General features: G+C 48.4%; 1 long non-coding RNA gene across 1 annotated transcript; it reads left to right on the top strand.

The window, feature by feature from the left end:
- Nucleotides 1-1166: 1166 nt before the first annotated feature.
- On the top strand, nt 1167-14599 carry LOC132593455 (uncharacterized). Its single transcript, XR_009558989.1, has 4 exons — nt 1167-1506; nt 10317-10461; nt 12606-12841; nt 13456-14599. It is a non-coding gene; the product is annotated as an uncharacterized lncRNA (long non-coding RNA).
- Nucleotides 14600-19142: the final 4543 nt, after the last annotated feature.

Genomic DNA, 19142 nt, shown 5'->3' with positions numbered 1-19142 from the left:
GTGATAAGGGAGGGACCGGCTGAAGACCAGGGACGTTTGATGTGGTTTGAAGGATGGCCTCTGGGTTCCGGAGGCTGACCTTTGTCCCCAGGGCTACCAAGGCTGGGGAGCAGAGGTTTTAGCCGGGCTCCCCATTCTGGTCTCCTCCTCCTCCTCGTCCCAGGCTGTGAGTGCTGGGCTGTGGGCCCCCTGGTGTTGGGGCCTCTGGGCTGCCGCTGCCCGGGGCCTTGTTCGTCTTCCTCAGAAAGGTTTGAGGGATTGAGGTCTGGATCCCCGGCTCTGAGCGCTTGGGTCCCGACCAGGGGTTCTGAGCTCAGGTTCCCTCGGGCTGAGGGAACAGAAATTTTTAAGAAGCCGGAAGAGGAATTTCGGCAAAGCTTTCTTGGGATTCGCGCTGCAGCACGAGGGAGTGAAAACAAGTAACCTGTGCCCTTGCGTGCTCTCCAAGGAGGGTGGGCTGCCTCCTGAAATGGGGTGAGGGTGGGGGAGGATCGGTGGGTCTGCCGGGGAGGCGGCGGCTTAGGGGGTCTGCCCACCCCCTTGGTGGTGCAGGGAACATGCCCTGCTTTTGCTCCAGGCGCCTCAGAAGTGGCAGTTGGTTTGTGGCCTTTTTGTATCTCATTGTTCCTAATTTGCCCCGTTTGCGCATGCCTGCAGTTATTTTTAGTCCCTTTTAGTTTCTTTATATTCTGTTGCTTGAGGAGACCTTTGTCCAGGTGCCAGCCCTGCAGCAGAGGGTCCCAGCCTAGCTCCCTTGAGTCTGGGGAAAGCAGGAGCTGAGTTAAGGGTCTTGGGGAGAGTGCTTTGTTTGCCCAACGCACGGCAAGTCAAACAGTGAGGAGTGAGGTGCACAGCAAAGAAAACGTTTATTCAGGAGGCCACCAGGTGAGAACAGGAGAACAAACCTCAACCCGCCTCCCTGAAGGGGAGGGGCTCAGGATATTTACGGAATAAAGCTGCCACGTGGGGAGTCACCTGGGGAAAGGTGATTGGAGATAAGAAAACTGTGAGGCAACTGTAATTCTGCGCAGGTTAAGCTAAGCTATAGGTTTCTTCATGGAAGGAGAAGGGCGGCTCCAGCACATTCTGAGGGTGGAGTTCTCCACCCTCTGACGTCAGAAGGCCACACATCAGCTGCTCGCGCATGCCCACGTGGGGGGGGGTTAGTAGTCTCAACCAGTTTTAACCGGCTCAAGCTCGAGATAGACACTGCCGACTTCAAGTGCCTGAAAAACAACTTGGGCAAACATCTTATTGTTTAGGCCACTTGGGAGGACATGCAAGTTTTTTGTAGCAACAGTTAAAGCAAGCTTGATGCTGACGTCAGTACAGTTCATTATTTATTAAGCAAGTTATAGCTTAATGGATCTGATGACTGCCCTCAGTTTCAAAAGGAGTGGACCCTCTTCTCACTGATGCCATGGACCAGCCCTAAGACAGACGGAGATGGAGGTGAGAGTTCCAGACTCAGGACCTGTGTCCAGGAGACCCCTGTGTCACCCCCAGGTCAGTCTGCCCTGGAGAGAATTCTAGAGCCCCTGGAAAGGATGGACTGGGCTTGGGGCTGAGGATAGTGGCGGTGTCCCTCTGGGAAGCGTGGGGGAGAATTGGGAGCCCAAGGAGGCCCCTCCAGCTGGAGAACATTCACAGTTCAGGAGTAAAGCAGGCTGACCCCACCCAGCCCTGACTCGAGAAGCAGGGTAAGGTCCGGTGTTGGAGGATGGGTGTGAAATGGAGGACAGTGCAGGCACAGACACCTGGCTCGCGTCCTCCCCCAACATAGTCTCTGCTGAGATGTGACTGCTCCCTTCTCAAATGCGGGGTCTCCATTTCCCCATCTGAAAAATGGGAACAGGAGTAGCATCTCCCACAAGAGGGGGCTCCCTATTCCCTTGGGCTGCTATGTTTGTTTCATAAAGTTTTTTTTATTATTATTTATTTATGGCTGTGTTGGGTCTTTGTTGCTGCATGCAGGCTTTCTCTAGTTGTGTTGAGTGGGGGCTACTCTTCATTGCGGTGCACGGGCCTCTCGTTGCGGTGGCTTCTCTTGTTGCGGAGCACGGGCTCTAGGCTCACGGGCTTCAGTAGTTGTGGCTCATGGGCTCTAGAGCGCAGGCTCAGTAGTTGTGGCGCGCGGGCTTAGTTGCTCCGCCGCATGTGGGATCTTCCCGGACCGGGGCTCAAACCCGTGTCCCCTGCATTGGCAGGCTGATTCTTAACCACTGCGGCACCAGGGAAGTCCCGGGCTGCTATGTTTGATAGGAGCGTGGAGCCTGGGCATGTGAAGAAGGGGTGTGCTAACCAGCTTTTATAGATGTTATCATAGATGAGTCGGCATCTTCTGATCACAGGGCCAAACTACTGGCCAAAGGTGTTTTGTGATTTGGCTCTTGTGGGCATACAGGGCACGATGTGTCTCTGGTTTGGGGGAGCAGGGGGCGTTGAGTAATGAACCCTATTAATAAATTTCCAGAGCCTTCCTTGGGGGCTTCCTGAGGACCCCTGGAGGAGGTGCCTCCAATCCGCCACCCCCCACCCCATGAATAGCGCAGAGCCCCACCCTCTGGCGGCAAAGTGTGGAGTTGCGTTTTCCCAGCATCTCTCCACCTTGACCCATTTGGCAAAAGCCCTTGCTCTGTCCTCCGGGCTGGGAGGACTGTGCGCCCTCTCTAATCTAATAAAGTCTCTGACTCAAAGGGCTCCACCAGGCAAACGTGAAATTTGAGAGGCCAGTTTGTAGGGACAAGTACCACATTTCATTCCAGAAAGTTACAGCCCCACCAGCTGTGTGTGAGAAACTCCACTGGCCCACTCCAGATTTAGAAACTTAAAAAAATTTTTGCCAATATTTTTGCAAAAGCAAAATATTTTAATTTTTTTGACTTATTGAATCAAGGATGAATTTGAGGGAATGAGCACTTACAGAATGGAAAAATAAGGATCTCTGAAAATCTTTTATAAAAGCAACAAAAACTTTGGCAAAAATTGTCAAAATCTATCAATAGTTTTCCAGAACTTTGGAATTTAGCCAAAGGCTTGCAACAATTTGGAGTTTTTTTTTTTCAAGAAAATGGCTGAATATCTATGAGAACAGTGAACTTTGGGGCACTTTAACTTGCACTATTTCCATCCCCCTCTCCCCAGCTTTGTGGCGGCCTTGAAAACTGATGGCCACAGAAACACAGTAGCTGTGAAAACCAGCAGCCTGGTTGCCACCAGAGGGGACCAAATGGGTTTGAAGCTCCCGAAAAGCCTCGTCCCTAGAACATTGTCAGTATTTGACCTGTATGGCGAAGCCCTGGAAGGCTCCATTCACAGGAATTGTCTTTATTTGCCCTGATTAAGAGCTCACTCTGAGAGTAAAGGTCTATCCCCTGGGCATTTGTCAGAAACAATCAGTGGCCATTGATTAACATTATAGCTATCTGAGGTGATATCAGTTAGGGCAAACAAGAGGCTGGCCACGAAACTTACAAGGACAATTTCGGGAATGAGAAGCCTGTGTGGGGCTTTGAAAGGATCTGATGTATTTTCCCAGGGATCTAGAAGATCATGCCCATGCATAGGACTGTGCATATGCCCAAGAAAATCCTTAGACAGCTTTAATCGCTCACATCTGGCTGGCCTTGAGCTGCTGAGCAAATAGGGAATGCCGGCTAAGGCAGAGCTGTGGACTGCTGGGGCATTGAAGGTGGTCCTAACACACAGGGCCCCCTTGGTAAAGCCTGGGAGACTTATTGGTTTAAGGCATGTAAGGAAACCTCTGTCCCATCATTAACTGAAAGCTAAAATAACTGAGCAGAGACTTCACACAAAAAGAATAGACTTTAGAGACTTCCCTGGCAGTCCAGTGGTTAGAACTCTGAGCTTCCAAGGCAGGGAGTATGGGTTCAATCCCTGGTCAGGGAACTAAGATCCTACATGCCATGTGGCACAACAGTTTGGAGTCTTTTTTTTTTTTTTTTTTTTTTTGGCAGTACGCGGGCCTCTCACCGTTGTGGCCTCTCCCGTTGCGGAGCACAGGCTCGGGACGCGCAGGCTCAGCGGCCATGGCTCACGGGCCCAGCCGCTCCGCGGCATGTGGGAGCTTCCCGGACCAGGGCACGAACCCGTGTCCCCTGCATCGGCAGACGGACTCTCAACCACTGCGCCACCAGGGAAGCCCAACAGTTTGGAGGTTTTTGTTTTTTGGTTTTTTTAAAGAAAATGGGAATACAGATTTTATAGAATTAGTCAAAGAAAATCAGCAAATAACAAACAGCACAACAACAAAGGACAAAAACAAACTGAGGAGGGAAAAGGGAATCTGATTACTAGAGGTGTATATTATTTAAAATGTTCAGTTTTATGAAAAAAGAGCGGGGGCGGGGAGACATGCAAAGAAACAGAAAAGTGTGGCTCATACACAGAAAATTAAAAAAGCAGTTCATGGAAACTGGTCCCGAGAAAGCCCAGATGTTGGATTTTCTAGACAAAGAGTTTAAGCCATTAAAAATATGTTCAAATAAGGAAATTACAAAACCTGTGTTGATGGGCTCATAAGATGTAATTTGTATGACAAAAATAGCACAAAGGAGGGGCAGGTGTATTGTAGGAGTGTTTTTGTGTACTGTCGAATTAGGTTGGTAGTAATTCAAGCTAGACTGTTTTAAATTAAGATTTTTTTTAATTTATTTATTTAATTTTGGCTGTGTTGGGTCTCTTGCTGTGCACGGGCTTTCTCTAGTTGGAGCGAGTGGGGACTACTCTGTTGCGGTGCTCAGGCTTCTCACTGCGGTGGCTTCTCTTTATGGCGGAGTGCAGGCTCTAGGTGCACAGGCTTCAATAGTTGTGGCACTCGGGCTCAGTAGTTGTGGCTCGCGGGCTCTAGAGCGCAGGCTCAGTAGTTGTGGTGCACGGGCTTAGTTGCTCCGTGGCATGTGGGATCTTCTCGGACTAGGGATCAAACCTGTGTCCCCTGCGTTGGCAGGCAGATTCTTAACTGCTGCACCACCAGGGAAGTCCCTAAATTAAGATGTTATTTGTAAGTTACAAATGGTCCCTGACGTACTATGGTTTGACTTACAATTTTCTGATTTTACGATGGTGTGAAATCAATACACGTTCAGCAGAATTTTGAATTTTGTTCTTTTCCCTGTGTAGCAACACATAGCATGAGACTGGGCAGTGGTGACGAGCCACAGCTCCAGTCAGCCACACAATTGCAGTCATGACGGTAAGCAACCAATATACACTTACAACCATTCTGGACACATACAACCCTTCTGTTTTTCACTTTCAGAATAGTATTCAATCAATTACATGAGATATTCAGCACTTTATTATAAAAGAGGCTTTGTGTTAGATGATTTTGCCCAACTGTAGGCTAATGTAAGTGTTCTGAGCCCGTTTAAGGTAGGCTAGACTAAGCTATGATGTTCAGTAGGTTGGGTGTATTAAACACATTTTCGACTTGCAATAATTTAAATTTAGGATGGGTTTATCAGGAGTAACCCCATCAAAAAACATCTGTATAACTCAATAGCATTTTGAGTGCCATATGTATCACTGTACTGCAACATTTTTTAAAAAAACAGCTCAGGATATAGTCGTGTTTCCTATTTCCCAAGCGGCTCCAGGGACGTAGTCCTGTTTCCTATATCGCTGGTGGCTCCGGGGATGTGGTCATGCTTACTATATCCCAGTGGCTCCTGTGATATAGATCCAGTCTGTAAAACAAGAAAAGTATATTTTAAATACTTTTAAGACTTAGTGGAGCAAAGATTATTTTGTTATTGATTTAGGTGTCAAAGTATTGTGTTTATTATGTAGTGACACCATGGCTATGCTAAATACAATATCATCGACCTTACTGGACTAAACACTCATTGCAGTGTTCCCAATTCACAGGAAGCATAAGTAAGAAAAATTAGAAAGTTTTAAAGAGAATAACTTAACACCAGAATTTCTTCACAAAAATAAAAAGTTAAAATGAGGCTGCAGCTAAACTAAGTTTCTGAGTGGCCGATTTATTCGCCAGGCAAAGAAAACCACTTACTAATGGTGAGTGAATTAAATCCTAATAGAGGCAGCTGAAAAAATATGTACAGAGAAAATAAACACGTTCTAAAACTTTTAGTTTTTTTGGTCTTTGAAAAATTGAGGACATTGATAGCAACATCAATAGTCAATTTTAAAACAAGACAAGTGATTTTGAGTGATTTTCCTTGTCTTTTGATGAGTTGACAGTTGTTGCTAATATTGCTCAGTTCATTGATTTGTTTGAAAAGTCAGTGCCAAGTTTGAAATGATTGAGGAATTAGCCTCTATGAATAGCAAGGAGCAACTACAGGTTAGAATATTTTCAAAGAACATGAAGTTCAGAAGAGCCAATGAAGTTCACAGTTGACACTACTGTTTTATAACATATGATAGGTTGAAATATTTTTCAAAAAGTACCTGCTGATAAATAATGCAATTAATAACCGTAGACTTTAATTAGATTATTTGTTTGCTTGTTTTTGATATTGAGTTGTATGAGCTGTCAGTATATTTTGGAAAGTAACTTTTTTTTTTTTTCTGGTACACGGGCCTCTCACCGTTGTGGCCATTCCCATTGCGGAGCACAAGCTCCAGACGCGCAGGCTCAGCGGCCATAGCTCATGGGCGTAGCCGCTCCGACGCATGTGGGATCTTCCCAGACCGGGGCACGAACCCGTGTCCCCTGCATCGGCAGGCGGACTCTCAACCACTGCGCCACCAGGGAAGCCCGGAAAGTAACTTCTTGATGGTTGTATCTTTTGCAGATATTTTCTCCCAGTCCATGGGTTGTCTTTTCATTTTGTTTATGATGTCCTTTACTGTGCAAAAGCTTTTAAGTTTGATTGTGTCCCATTTGTTGATTTTTGTTTTTGTTTCTTTTGTCTTGGGAGACTTGCTACGATTTATGTCAGAGACTGTTTTGCCTATGTTCTCCTCTAGGAGTTTTATCATGTCATGTCTTATTTTTAGGTCTTTAAACCATTTTGAGTTCATTTTTGTATATGGTGTGAGGGAGTATTCCGACTTCATTGATTTACATGAGGCTGTTCAGCTTTCCCAATACCACTTGCTGAGGAGAGTGTCTTTCCTCTATTGTATATTCTTGCCTCTTTTGTTGAAGATTAATTGACCATAGATGTGTGGGTTCATTTCTGGGCTCTCTAGTCTGTTCCATTGATCTATATGTCTGTTTTATGTCAATACCATGCTGTTTTGATTACTGTAGTCTTGTAGTACTGTCTGAAGTCTGGGAGGGTTATGCCTCCAGCTTTGTTCTTTTTCCTCAAGGTTGCTTTGGAAATTCTGAGTCTTTTGTGGTTCCATATAAATTTTAGGAATATTTGTTCTAGTTCTGTGAAAAATGTAATGGGTATTTTGATAGCGATTGCATTAAATCTGTAGGTTGCTTTCAGTAGTATGGCCATTTAACAAGAATTAATTAATATTAATTCTTTCAATCCAAGAGATATCTTTCCATTTGTTTGAATCATCTTTAATTTCCTTTATTAATGTTTTATAGTTCTCAGCATATAAATCTTTTACCTCCTTGGTCAAGTTTATTCCTAGGTGTTCTTTGATGCAATCTTAAATGGGATTGTTTTTTACTTTCTCTTTCTGAGATCTCATTGTTAGTATCAAGAAATGCAACAGATTTCTGTGTAATAATCTTGTATCCTGCTACCTTGTGAATTCATTTATTGGTTCTAATAGTTTTTGTGTGGAGTCTTTAGGGTTTTCTATATAGAGTATCATGTCATCTTCATAAAATGGCAATTTTACCTCTTCCCTTCAAGCTCGGATACCTTTTATTTCTTTTTCTTTTCTGATTGTTGTGTCTAAGACTTCCAATACAATGTTGAATAGAAGTGGTAAGAGAAGATATCCTTGTATTGTTCCAGAATTTAGCGGGAAGGCTTTCAGCTTTTCACTGTTGAGTAGTTATTGGCTCTGGGTTTGACTTATATTTTCACAAGCTTTGTACATTTGTCAGGCTAAGCCTTTTTCTGCTCTACAAATATTTTTGCCAACATCAATTGCAACACATCTTAGAAGATTTACTGCAGGTAATGAATTCTTTCAGCTTTTTTGCATCCATAAATTTTTTAAAATTTGTCATCTTTTTTGAAAGGTATTTTCACTGGGTACAGATTTTTGTGTGTGTGCTTTAAAGATGTTGCTCCACTGTCTTCAGCCTTGCATTGTTTATGACAAGAAGTTGGCTGTCACTCCTATGTTTATGACTCTGTGTATCATGTATCTTTTCATTTAGATATTTTTATATTTTTTTTTGTCACTGATTTAAAGCTGTTTCATTGTTTTCTTCATATTTCTTGTGCTTGGGGTTTGTTGAGCTTCTTGGATCTGTGGATTTAATTTTTATTACATTTCAAAATTTATTTAGTTCTTTTCTTTTTCTTTTCATTTTGGATAGTTTCTATGGCAGTATCTTCAAGTTCACGAGTCTCTTCTGCATTGTCTAATCTGTTAATCCCATCCATTGTACTTGTTACTAGGACATGGTTGTTTTCTCCTATACAAGTTTCATTTTTCATCTTTTTTTATATATGCCATGTTCCTCCTAAACATGTCCTATGTTTTCTCTAGCTTCATGAACATATGGAATACAGTTACAATAACTGTTGTAACGTCCTTGTCTACTAAATCTATCATCTGTGTTGTTTCTGGATTGGTTCTGATTGATTTTTCACCTCATTATGGATCACATTTTCCTGCATCTTTGCATACCAGGTAATTTTCTATTGCAGGTAAGGTGTTACAGAAAGATAGCTTGTCCTTATTCTCCACAGCTAAACTCTCAAGTTTTCTGGTGAATCTACAAACCACTGAAATTGTTTTCTCTGATACCACTCATCAATCAGCTAAAGACAGATTGTTCTGACTTCCTTGCTAATTTACAGCTAATCAGTGTACCTGAAACACAAAAGTGCAAACAAGAATCACTGTTCCAAGACTGTCTGTAGCATTTATTCTTTCCTTTCTCTCTCTATTTTTTTTTCAGGCCATGCCATCTGGCTTGCAGGATCTTAGTTTCCTGACCAAGGATCAAACCCAGGCCCCCAGTGGTGGAAGCTCAGAGTCCTAACCACTGGACCACTAGGGAATTCCCCTTTTTCTCTCTTTTATTAAAATTTTAGTAGGTTTTTTTTAGTTACTTAGAAGTCAACCCATGGTTTTGGTCTCCATTGTGTACAAGTAAACAGCATGCAGATAGTTAACTATTTGTCTTTAAGTTTTTCTTTGATGTCAGACAAAAAAGAATATGTACTTTAGAGTTCAAAGACAAGCAAAACTAATATAACGTGCTAAAAAACAGAATACTGTTTTCCTTTAGGGAAGAGGGAGGGCAGTGGTAGGAAGGGGAATGAGGAGGGTTCTTGGAATTCTGGTAATGTTCTATTTTATCACTTTGTAAAAATTCACTCAACTCTACCATTTTTTTTTTTTTTTTTTTTTGCGGTATGCGAGCCTCTCACTGTTGTGGCCTCTCCCGTTGCGGAGCACAGGCTCCGGACGCGCAGGCTCAGCAGCCATGGCTCACGGGCCCAGCCGCTCTGCGGCATGCGGGATCTTCCCGGACCGGGGCACGAACCCGTGTCCCCTGCATCGGCAGGCGGACTCTCAACCACTGCGCCACCAGGGAAGCCCTGTCTAGCACTTTTGATGCTGAACATGTGATGATGATGGTGGTGATGGTGATGTGAGGATGAGGATGTTTACCCCCACCAACTACACCAGTCAGTCCTTCCTGAGATCTTCAGTCTCCTGGCCACCCCTTGGTTCAAACTTTGGGGAAACGTGGAGAGAGCAGGAACTTTCCTCTCTTCTCTCCAGGGAGCTGTCTCCCAACCTGCTTTGTGCTGTTCATTCCCCCCGGGTTGAAGTTTACCCCCAGCTCTTGCTGCAGACCGTCTCTTTATCACTTGAGAGCAGTGGCTTCCTATCCCCGTTGCCCAGAAGTTTCAGAATCTCCCAGGATATCCCAGTTCAGGGTCCCAAGTTCCCCTCCAGCCCCCAGCCTTCTGAGACCATCAAGTTCCTTAGGTACCACAGTGTGGGGAGAAGATTACTAATGAGGCCGTGGGGCCTTGGATCCCGCCCGACCCTTAAGTGGGCCCTGGGAAACCTATTAAGTGACCCTTTTCTTACTGAGAGTCCCTGGGAACAGAAGCTGGAAGGTGATGGGAGAAGAGGGGGAATGAGGTGGTGGAGTCCGTGGGCTTCCACAGACTACGCTTCTCCGGTCTACACTGCTACTTTATTATTTTTATTCACAGAGAAGCTGGTGTTTGATCTCTGCCTTGAAGAATGAGTAGACTTCCAGGTGGGGAAAGGACATTCCGACATGGAGAAGGGTGCGTGAGGTCAGGGAGAAAGGAGTGACCGGGGCACATGCAGGTTGCTCTGCGGCTTGCCAGTAAGGTGAGGGTGAGGCCCGAAAGGTAAGCTGGGTCCATGTTGTGATGGTTGGAACTTGCACTTCTTCCAACCAGAATTCAAGCCACCTTCTCCTCCACCCAGACTGGATCTCTCCCTTCTCAGGAGTCATTGCTAAGACTCTGTTCCCTCCAGGATTGGAGGGTGGGTAAATGCACCCAGCCAACCGAGGAGCTGAGGATTGAATTCAGCTGGCATTGGGGGTCTGGATGTCTCCTCTAAATGAATCTCCACATTCTGGTCTCCTTTCTCCTGGGACGCCATAGAAGATGGCACCTTGTGGGTGTGGGTAGCGGGGGCTGAGTGCAGAGCTCATGCTAGAATTCACCAACTCAAATCCCCGTTTGCAGTAGAGAGGAAACCTGGGAGGAGGGAGTCTGAGGTCCAGAAGTTTCGGGGGATGTAGGAGATTCTCTGTCTCTCTTTGTCTCTGTCTCTCACCATCCCTCCCTCTGTTTCTCTGTGTGTGTGTGTCTGTGTCTATCTCTGTCTCTCTCCATCTTTCCCTCTCTTTCTTTCTGTCTCTCTGTCATCCCAGAGCCTGGTGAACCACCTGGGCTGGGGACACTGCCGAGCAACAGGTGTCTTCACCGCCAACCCATCTGCCACCTCAGCAGGTGCAGCCCTTCCCGTTTCTGGTCGTGCATCTCATTCTGTTCCTGCCTCTTTGCCTCTGAGTCTGCTGCCTCCTCTCTCTTCAGTCCCTTTCTGTTTCCCCTCATTTTGGGGTGAGGGGGGACCGACAGGTGAGAGAGACCCAGAGAAGAGCGGGCTCCCTCACTTAAGAGCACAGACTTTGGAACCAGCCAGATCTGGGGACAAACCCTGATTCAGGAGGATGCTGGGTGATGCCTTCCGCGGGTCAGTCTCTCCAAGTCTTGGCTTCCTCACCTGTAAATGAACGTGATGATGATGCGTACAACTCCATAGTGGGATCACAAAAATTAAATAATACTGTGCAGGCAGAGCACTGGGGACACGCCTGCCACTTGTGAGGACTTGACAAATAGCAGTGATAGCGGCCCCGCAGTGGTGGTGGTTTCGATGCGGTTCCTTGGCTCCCATCGGTGTGTAGAGGGAATGGTGTGGAGGCCTATGGGGCAGTGCCGGTGAAGAGCGAGAGGCAGAGACAGCGTCTCTGGACCACTTTCCAGGGGCCGGTGGTGGGAGAGCCGGGGCGAGGGGCTGGGGAATCGAGGCACAGGCGCCAGCTTGCCGGCATTCAGGGTCTTGGAATCAGAGCAGACAGGAGAGGTGCTGCTGACGTGTGGCAAGTGCCGCTGCGCTGGTCCACACATGGGCTCTCCTCGCTCCACTGCTTACTCGATCTCTCCAGGTGACTCTCCATCCAGGGCAGAAGGTACCAAATACACAGGCAGCAGGAAACAAGCGAAAGGACTAAGCATGTCTTGATATTTTGGTATTTTTTCATTCAGTAACACCTCCTATAGCAGGGGGTGCTGGGCCAGACACCTGCCCCACATTATTTCTCTCCATCATTAAAACCATCCTCTGGGGTCGGGGAGGCTGCCGATGCTCTCAAAGGTTAAAAACTCTCTCCGAGCTCTCTCCGCTGGCCAGTGGAAGAGCTGAGACGAGAAGCCAGGTGTGTGCCCCTGAGCCATCCTGGCTGCAAGACGACGGAGGAACTAGACCGTTGTATCTTGGGGTGCTCTTGGGAGCCACAGAGAAAAGAGGTGACTCGGGCAGTATCACAGACAGGACCAGAAACCAAACCTCCTTACCCAGCCCCCCAACATCCCTATTATCTGAGCACTGCCCCCCAAAATTGAATGATGAGGCAGAACACATCCAAAAATGCACTGCGCACTCGTGTGAAAATAGACACACAAACCCACGGGTGTAGCTAGAAAGGGCTGTGCTGATATGTGCACTGGCCTGAGGCCCTTCTAGGATCCGTAAATCGTCATCTGTTTCCTTTACTGATTGTACATTAAACTGACCTCTTGCAGCTTCCTTATGGACTCCTAAAACATCAAAATATCCTTTGAACTGGCTTAGCTTGGGAGTAAAAGCATAAGCACAAACACAACTTTTGATAGAATCCTAAAATATCAGAACTGGAAGAAATTTTCAAGGTCACCTGGCCCAACTCTCTTACGTTACAGGTAAGGAAACAGGCAGTGTTGCCTCGTGACCGGCTAGCGGATGGTCAAGGGTTTCGTGGTTCACGGCTCAGCGGCTGTTGGTGCACATTCTATAAGATGGCCTCAGCGCAGGAGGAGAGGAACCATCGGGTAACTATGAAGGGACAGCTCGAGGGATGCTGGAATGTCCGCATCAGCACCGGCCTGATCCGGCAGCTTGACGTGTGTCGATGGATGTCCGCTCTGTTGTTACGCGTGTAAGTGCCTTGAAACGGTGATTGGCCCCAGCCGGACAGGGCTCCTTGGGAAAGCTCAGCTTGCATTAGCTTTCGAAGGAGTGACATTTTAAGGATCAGAGTGTTCGGAGAGAGAGAAGAATGTGTCTCTTGTTGAGTGAATTAAGGGGATGGCAGGACAATTGACCTTTGGTGGCTGGATGGGGAGATGAACATGATTCCAGTAGGATGTTTTTTGGGGGGGCATTGACCCTGAAGATGATTGACTGCGTGTACCCCATCTGAGACTGACGGCAATGTGGAGTTTAAATGGCCAGGAGCATTTTAGGGAAGGAGCCCACAGAAGTTGGGGCAGTTGGCTGTTGTGAAGGGGTGGGGCCTCTGAGGTTCCAGGGCCAGAAACCCAGGTTAGGGACATAATAGGGACACTGAGAAGAGGCATATATGTGGGAGAAATGAGGAGTGAGTAACTCCTTCACTTATAGTCGTTCTGCGAACGACAGTGGCGTTGCCATAATAACCGTGGAATGAGAGGATGACACGAAGCCTGCCTGGGGGACAGGAGTCTTTCCCCGGGATGCGGGTGGCTTGTAAGTTCCGCCTTGGAGGAGGAACAGAATTTCCCATTTTTTTAGGTAGATAACACCCGGGACTCCAGGGGATCGGACCAGCAGCATGTGAAGCTGGGCATCGTGCTGTGCTGAGGACTTTGGACTTAAGCCTAAAGGTAAGGAAGGGAGAGTTAAGCAAAGAATTGGTATCCATCCTTTGGAAGGGCTGTTCCCGTTGGTGGTATGAAAAAGTGTTTGGACGGAAGCAGCTGGGAGCAGGAGGCCGGGTAGGCTCCGCTGTGCTCTTTCAGGAAAGAGAAAGCAGGAGTCGTGGGAGAAACGAGCCTCTGGAGGCTGTAAGTGTGCCCAGCAGGACGTGGTGCCCTGTTGTACTTGAAGGAGCAGGAGAGGGAACTCACCTGCCCTGCCTTCCTGGTTTCCAATTTTGGCACTAGGCAAGCTCCTCCCACAGAAGGAGGGGAAGTTTGGGGTGGAAAGAACGGATTTAGTTCAAGACTGGTTGGATTGGAAGTGTTGGTGGAAATGCAGCTAAGAGAAGGGAGTGGGTTGTGAGAGAGATGTAGGGCATAAGTCACGGAAGAGGGTGCTATCATTCAGGAAGGTGGCTGCTCGTCGTAACGTGGAGGGGGTGGACCATCTTCCCTGGTCATTTTTTCCCCTGTAACTGAGCCCAAGAGGCACAGGCCCCGGAGTACCGTGCGTTTGTCCTGAATCCAGCCAAGAGGAAGAAATGGCAAATAAATACGACAGGAAGCAAAGGCCAGGGTAGGTAAGAGGGGAGCACACGAGTCTATCTGCAAAGAGCCGGGAGCTGTGATCTCCCCGAGGGGTGCCAAGTGCAGGGGGAGAAGGCGGGGCCTCTGTGAGCCAGAGATGCTAGTGCTATTCAGGGTTGGCTGGCAGAAATGGGGACCCCTTCAGCCCTCTTCCGGGGTTCAGCCCCCCGCCCCGCCGTTGTCATCACTATAGGCTGGAACCCGGGAGGCCGGGCTCCTTGGTGCGGCCGGTGTGAAGGCTGGCCAGAACTTCAGGGTGGTGGACAGGCGTGACGGAGACACCTGGGTCCCTGGAATGCACGGGGCACAGGAGGCTGGAAGGGAGAGTGGACAGTGGCTCCGAACATCTCAGTTCCCTGAAAGATGTTGGGCTGCAGGAGATGAGGAGTAGAAAATACTGGACTGGGGAGAAAGCGCTGAAGCCCTGGGAAGGGTGGTGGGAGGGGAAGCTACGGGTGGGCCAGGGAAGGCTGGGCGCAGGGCTCCGGGCCAAGGAGAGGCAGAGGCCCTGACGTTCCTCTCCAGGCTGTGCGTCCATCCTCCCCCAGGCCCCGACACGAGCCACTGGCCCACGTCAAACTGGACCGCCCCACAGGAGTTTGTAATCCTGGGTTTCTCCGGGCAGCCCCTGGGGCCCCGGGTGCTGCCCTTTGCCCTCCTCCTGCCACTCTGTTTGCCACGCTGGCAGGAAGCCTGCTGATCCAGGGGCTGGCCATGGTGGACGCCGCCCTGCACCCACCACATACTTCTTCCTGGGGGATCTGTCTGCCAAGGAGGCGGCCTACGTGCCAGTGCTGACTCCGCGCGTGCTGGCCGGCCTCCTCCTGCTGCCTGGGGGCCGCCCAGATGGGCCTCTTTGTGGCTCCGGCTGCCTGCTGCTGGCGGCCGTGGCCCTGGGCCACTACCCGGCTGTCTGCCGCCCTCAGCTCACGACTGTGGGGCTCTGCTGGTGCCTTCTCGCCGCCTGCTGCGTTGGGGGCTCTCTCCTGGCCTTGGGCCTCACCACGGCCATCTTCCAGCTGCCCTTCCGCCATGGGGGCTTAGTCAACCACGTCTTCCGCGACCTCCCGGCCGTGTTGGTGTTGGCCTGCGGGAACCGGGACCTGCAGGAGCACGTCCTGCTGGCGGCCTGTGTGCTGCTGGGGGTGCTGCCTCTGGCCCTGATCCTTTCTCCTACGCCAGGGCGGTGCTGGTCATCCTGGGGGGTTCCTGGGGCTGCGGGCCACCGCAAGGCCTTCAACACGGTGGCGTCCCATCTCACAGTGGCCTGGGCATGCTCCACGACGGCTGCGCCACGGCCACGTACGCCAGGCCACCGAGCAGCCACTCCCTGGAGGAGGACAGGCTGGTCTCATTCATCTACATCAACCTCACTTCCCCGCTCTACCCGGCCATCTACACGCTGCGGAACCGGGACGTGCAGGGGGCACTGCAGCGGGTGGTCAGCCCCAGGACACCAGGCGCCGTCCACCAGGCTGATGTCACCAAATGCTGGATGCCAGGTGGAGTCTGTTCTGAAATCTCTCCACCACCCCCAGATGGAAACCTCACATTCCAGAACCATCTGTGACTCCCCGAAGCCTACTGGACACAACCTGGGTGCAGCAGACAAGGACTCCAAAATCAGACTCCAGCCTGCTGCTTCTGCATCTAGTGACTTTTTTTTTTTTTTTGATGTGGACCGTTTTAAAAGTCTTTATTGAATTTGTTACAATATTGCTTCTGTTTTATGTTTTTGGGTTTTTGGCCATGAGCTATGTGGGATCTTAGCTCCCCGACCAGGGATCGAACCCACACCCCCTGCACTGGAAGGTGAAGTCTTAACCACTGGACCACAAGGAAGTTCCTCTATTGACATTTTGAGCTGGAGAGTTCTCTCTGGTGGCAGGGGGATTGTCCCCGTGCATTGTAGGGCGCTTAGCTGCACCTTGTCTCCACCCAGAAGATGCCAGTAGCACACACCACTCCCCCATCCAAGTTGTGATGATCAAAAATGTCACCAGACATTGCCAAACATCCCCTGGGGACAGGATCACCCCTGGTTGAGAACCACTGCTCTGAATCGTAGCCACACAGAATCTTTTGAAGAGGAGTGAGTAAGGAGTCTATGGCAGCACTGTTTATAATAGACAAAAACTGGAAAATAATCCAAACATTCATGAACATAGAATAGATACAAACAGCTTGTGGCATATGCATGCAATGGAATACTACACAGCAATGAAAAAGAATGAACTACTGCTACTGGCAAAAAAATAAGGACCACCCAGATGTAATACTGAGTGTAAGAAGCAAGACACAAAGAACACTTCTGGATGCTTCCATTGAAATAAAGGCCAATGACAAACTCATCTGTGGCGGTTGATGTCATCATAGTAGTTAACTGGGGGAAGGGTTTGAATTGGCAGAGGGCACAGGGAGGTTGCCTGGGTACTGGAAACATTCTATATCTTGACTTGGGTGGTGGTTACGTGGGTGTTTGTGCAGAACTTCACAGAGATGCATCCTTAAAATCCATGTAGTTTGTTGTACATGAAATGAACTGTGGCTGGTTCAAGCTATTCACAAAGACATGCCTTCACCCATGCTGCTTTTTGCCCCGGTACACTCTGTTTCCACTTATGAAAATCCCTTGTATTATTCAGTGATCAGTCCAGATACTGTACCTGTTGTAGACTGAAGGTGTCCCCACCCAAATTCACATGTTGAAATCTAATCACCATTATTAGTTTGTTATTAGGGGGTGGGGTCTCTAGAAGTGATTCGGTCATGAAGGTGGAGCCCTCCTGAATGGAATTAGTGCCCTTATGAAAGAGGCCTGGAAGAGCTCCCTCACCCCTTCTGCCCTGTGAGGACCCAACAAGAAAGCAGTCTGTCTACGAGCCCGGAAGAAAGTTGTCACCACACTGAAGCTGCCGGCACCTTGACCTTGGACTTCCAGCCTCCAGAACTGTGAGAGATACATTTCTGTTGTTATAAGCCTCCAGCTCTATGGTATTCTGTTGTAGTCGCCCGAACGGACTAAAACGGCACCCTTTCCTTCCTCCTCTCAGTTACAACAGTTGTCACTCTAAAATGTAATTTCAGCATCTGCTTCACTTCCCAATCACCTACCCACTCCCCCACTTCCCCACTCACAATTAGGCTGTGAGCCCCATAATATAGCCAGATTGCAGATCCTGTTCTTACATTTTAAGATCCATGACCCTGGCAGTTCTTAATAAATGTTTGTTGGAGGAATAAGCCCTAGACAAGCTCTGAGTTCTTTGGGGTCTCACACACTGGCTGTAGGGAGGGGACACGGCTCTCGAGTCCTGCCAAGGACAAGAATCTCTAAGACTCACTCCTCTTTGGGGTCTTAGAGCATCAGAGCTGGCTGTGAAAACCCAGCTGGACAGCTTGGACCCAACTTTCCAATGCAGGGAGGCTTAGAAGCAACGCGTTTGTGTCTTGACATAATAAACTGCATTCGGAAAACTTGATAGCTCTGCTTGTACCCCCAAGGCCAGGGTCCCAGATTCCGTGAGGGGGAACTTTTCCTAAAAATGCCTCCTGAAGGGTCGGTCAGAAACTAGAAGTCTTAGAGCCAGATCAGTGCCGGTAAATACCGCCTACCTAACCTCCTGGCTGGAGAAACCACACGTCTATGAAAACTGATTCGAAGGCTGGGGAGAACTGATCTGTGCAGGCAACGTGGGACACCAGAATGACTATCAGCTGCCTCAGAAATCTCGTGAGTCTGTTTCTGTTTTGCAGATAAGTTCATTTGCATTATTTTTTAGATTCCACATATAAGCGATATCACATGGTATGTGTCTTTGTCTGGCTTACTTCACTTAGTATGATAATCTCTAGATTATAGAAAACAAACTTAGGGTTACCAATGGGGAAAGCGAGGGAGGGATAAATTAGGAGTTTGGGATTAACAGATACACACTACAATATAAAATAGGCAACGAACAAGGACCTACCGTATCGCACAAGGAACTATTCTCAATTTTTTTTAAATTTATTTTTGGCTGCGTTGGGTCTTCGTTGCTGCGCACGGGCTTTCTCTAGGTATGCGGGCTTAGTTGCTCCGCGGCATGTGGGATCTTCCCTGTCCAGGGCTTGAACCCGTGTCCCCTGCATTGACAGGCGGACTGTTAACCACTGCACCACCAGGGAAGTCCCTATACTCAATATTTTATAATAACCTATAAGGGAAAAGAATCTGAAAAAGGATAGATTCATAAGTATAACTGAATCACTTTGCTGTACACCTGAAACTAACAACATTGGAAACCAACTATACTTCAATTTAAAAAAGAAAGACAGGAGGAAGAGACCAAAAAAAAGAAAGAAATCTCATGAAAGGGGGTCTCTGTCCATCTGTCCGTGCCGTCTTAGTTCTTACCTTCTGCTTCTCCCTGAGGCCAGTGCTCGGGACCCTGAGGCACACAGGAAGCCCCCCGTCAATTCCTTCCCAAATCCTACAGCTATGAGGAAGTCCTCACTCAAGAGACACTTAGGGCTGGCAGTCTAACAGGCCTGGTAGCTGTGGTTGATTTGTTCCAGCGCATCTCCCGAGACCGGGTGAGGCCTGAGGGCCACCAGCAGTCCTGTTATCCACACTGTACATGATTGAGAGTGATGACCACAACCGAAGAAACCTTTGCATTTGACCGCCTGGTGGGGAGCCTTGGTGGGAGCTGTCAGGTTGCTGAGCACAGGTGGCTGCACCTGCTTTGGCGTTGAGGTAAGTCAGGGTAGAGGCCCAGCCTGCGTCTGCTGATGGTGGCCCTTCATCCCCAGGTTCCTTTAAAAGGTTATGCAGGGAATTCCCTGGCAGTGGTTAGGACTCCACGCTTCCACTGCAGGGGGCACGGGTTTGATCCCTGGTCGGGGAACTAGGATCCTGCACGGCGTGGCATTTTGGGTCTTCGGCCGAATTCTGTGGTGGGAAGTAGCAGCTCCGGGCCAGATTTAGACACT

This window comes from Globicephala melas, chromosome 15 (assembly GCF_963455315.2).
Source record: "Globicephala melas chromosome 15, mGloMel1.2, whole genome shotgun sequence".
Classification (NCBI taxonomy): domain Eukaryota; kingdom Metazoa; phylum Chordata; class Mammalia; order Artiodactyla; family Delphinidae; genus Globicephala; species Globicephala melas.
This window is presented reverse-complemented; position numbering and strand designations above follow the sequence as displayed.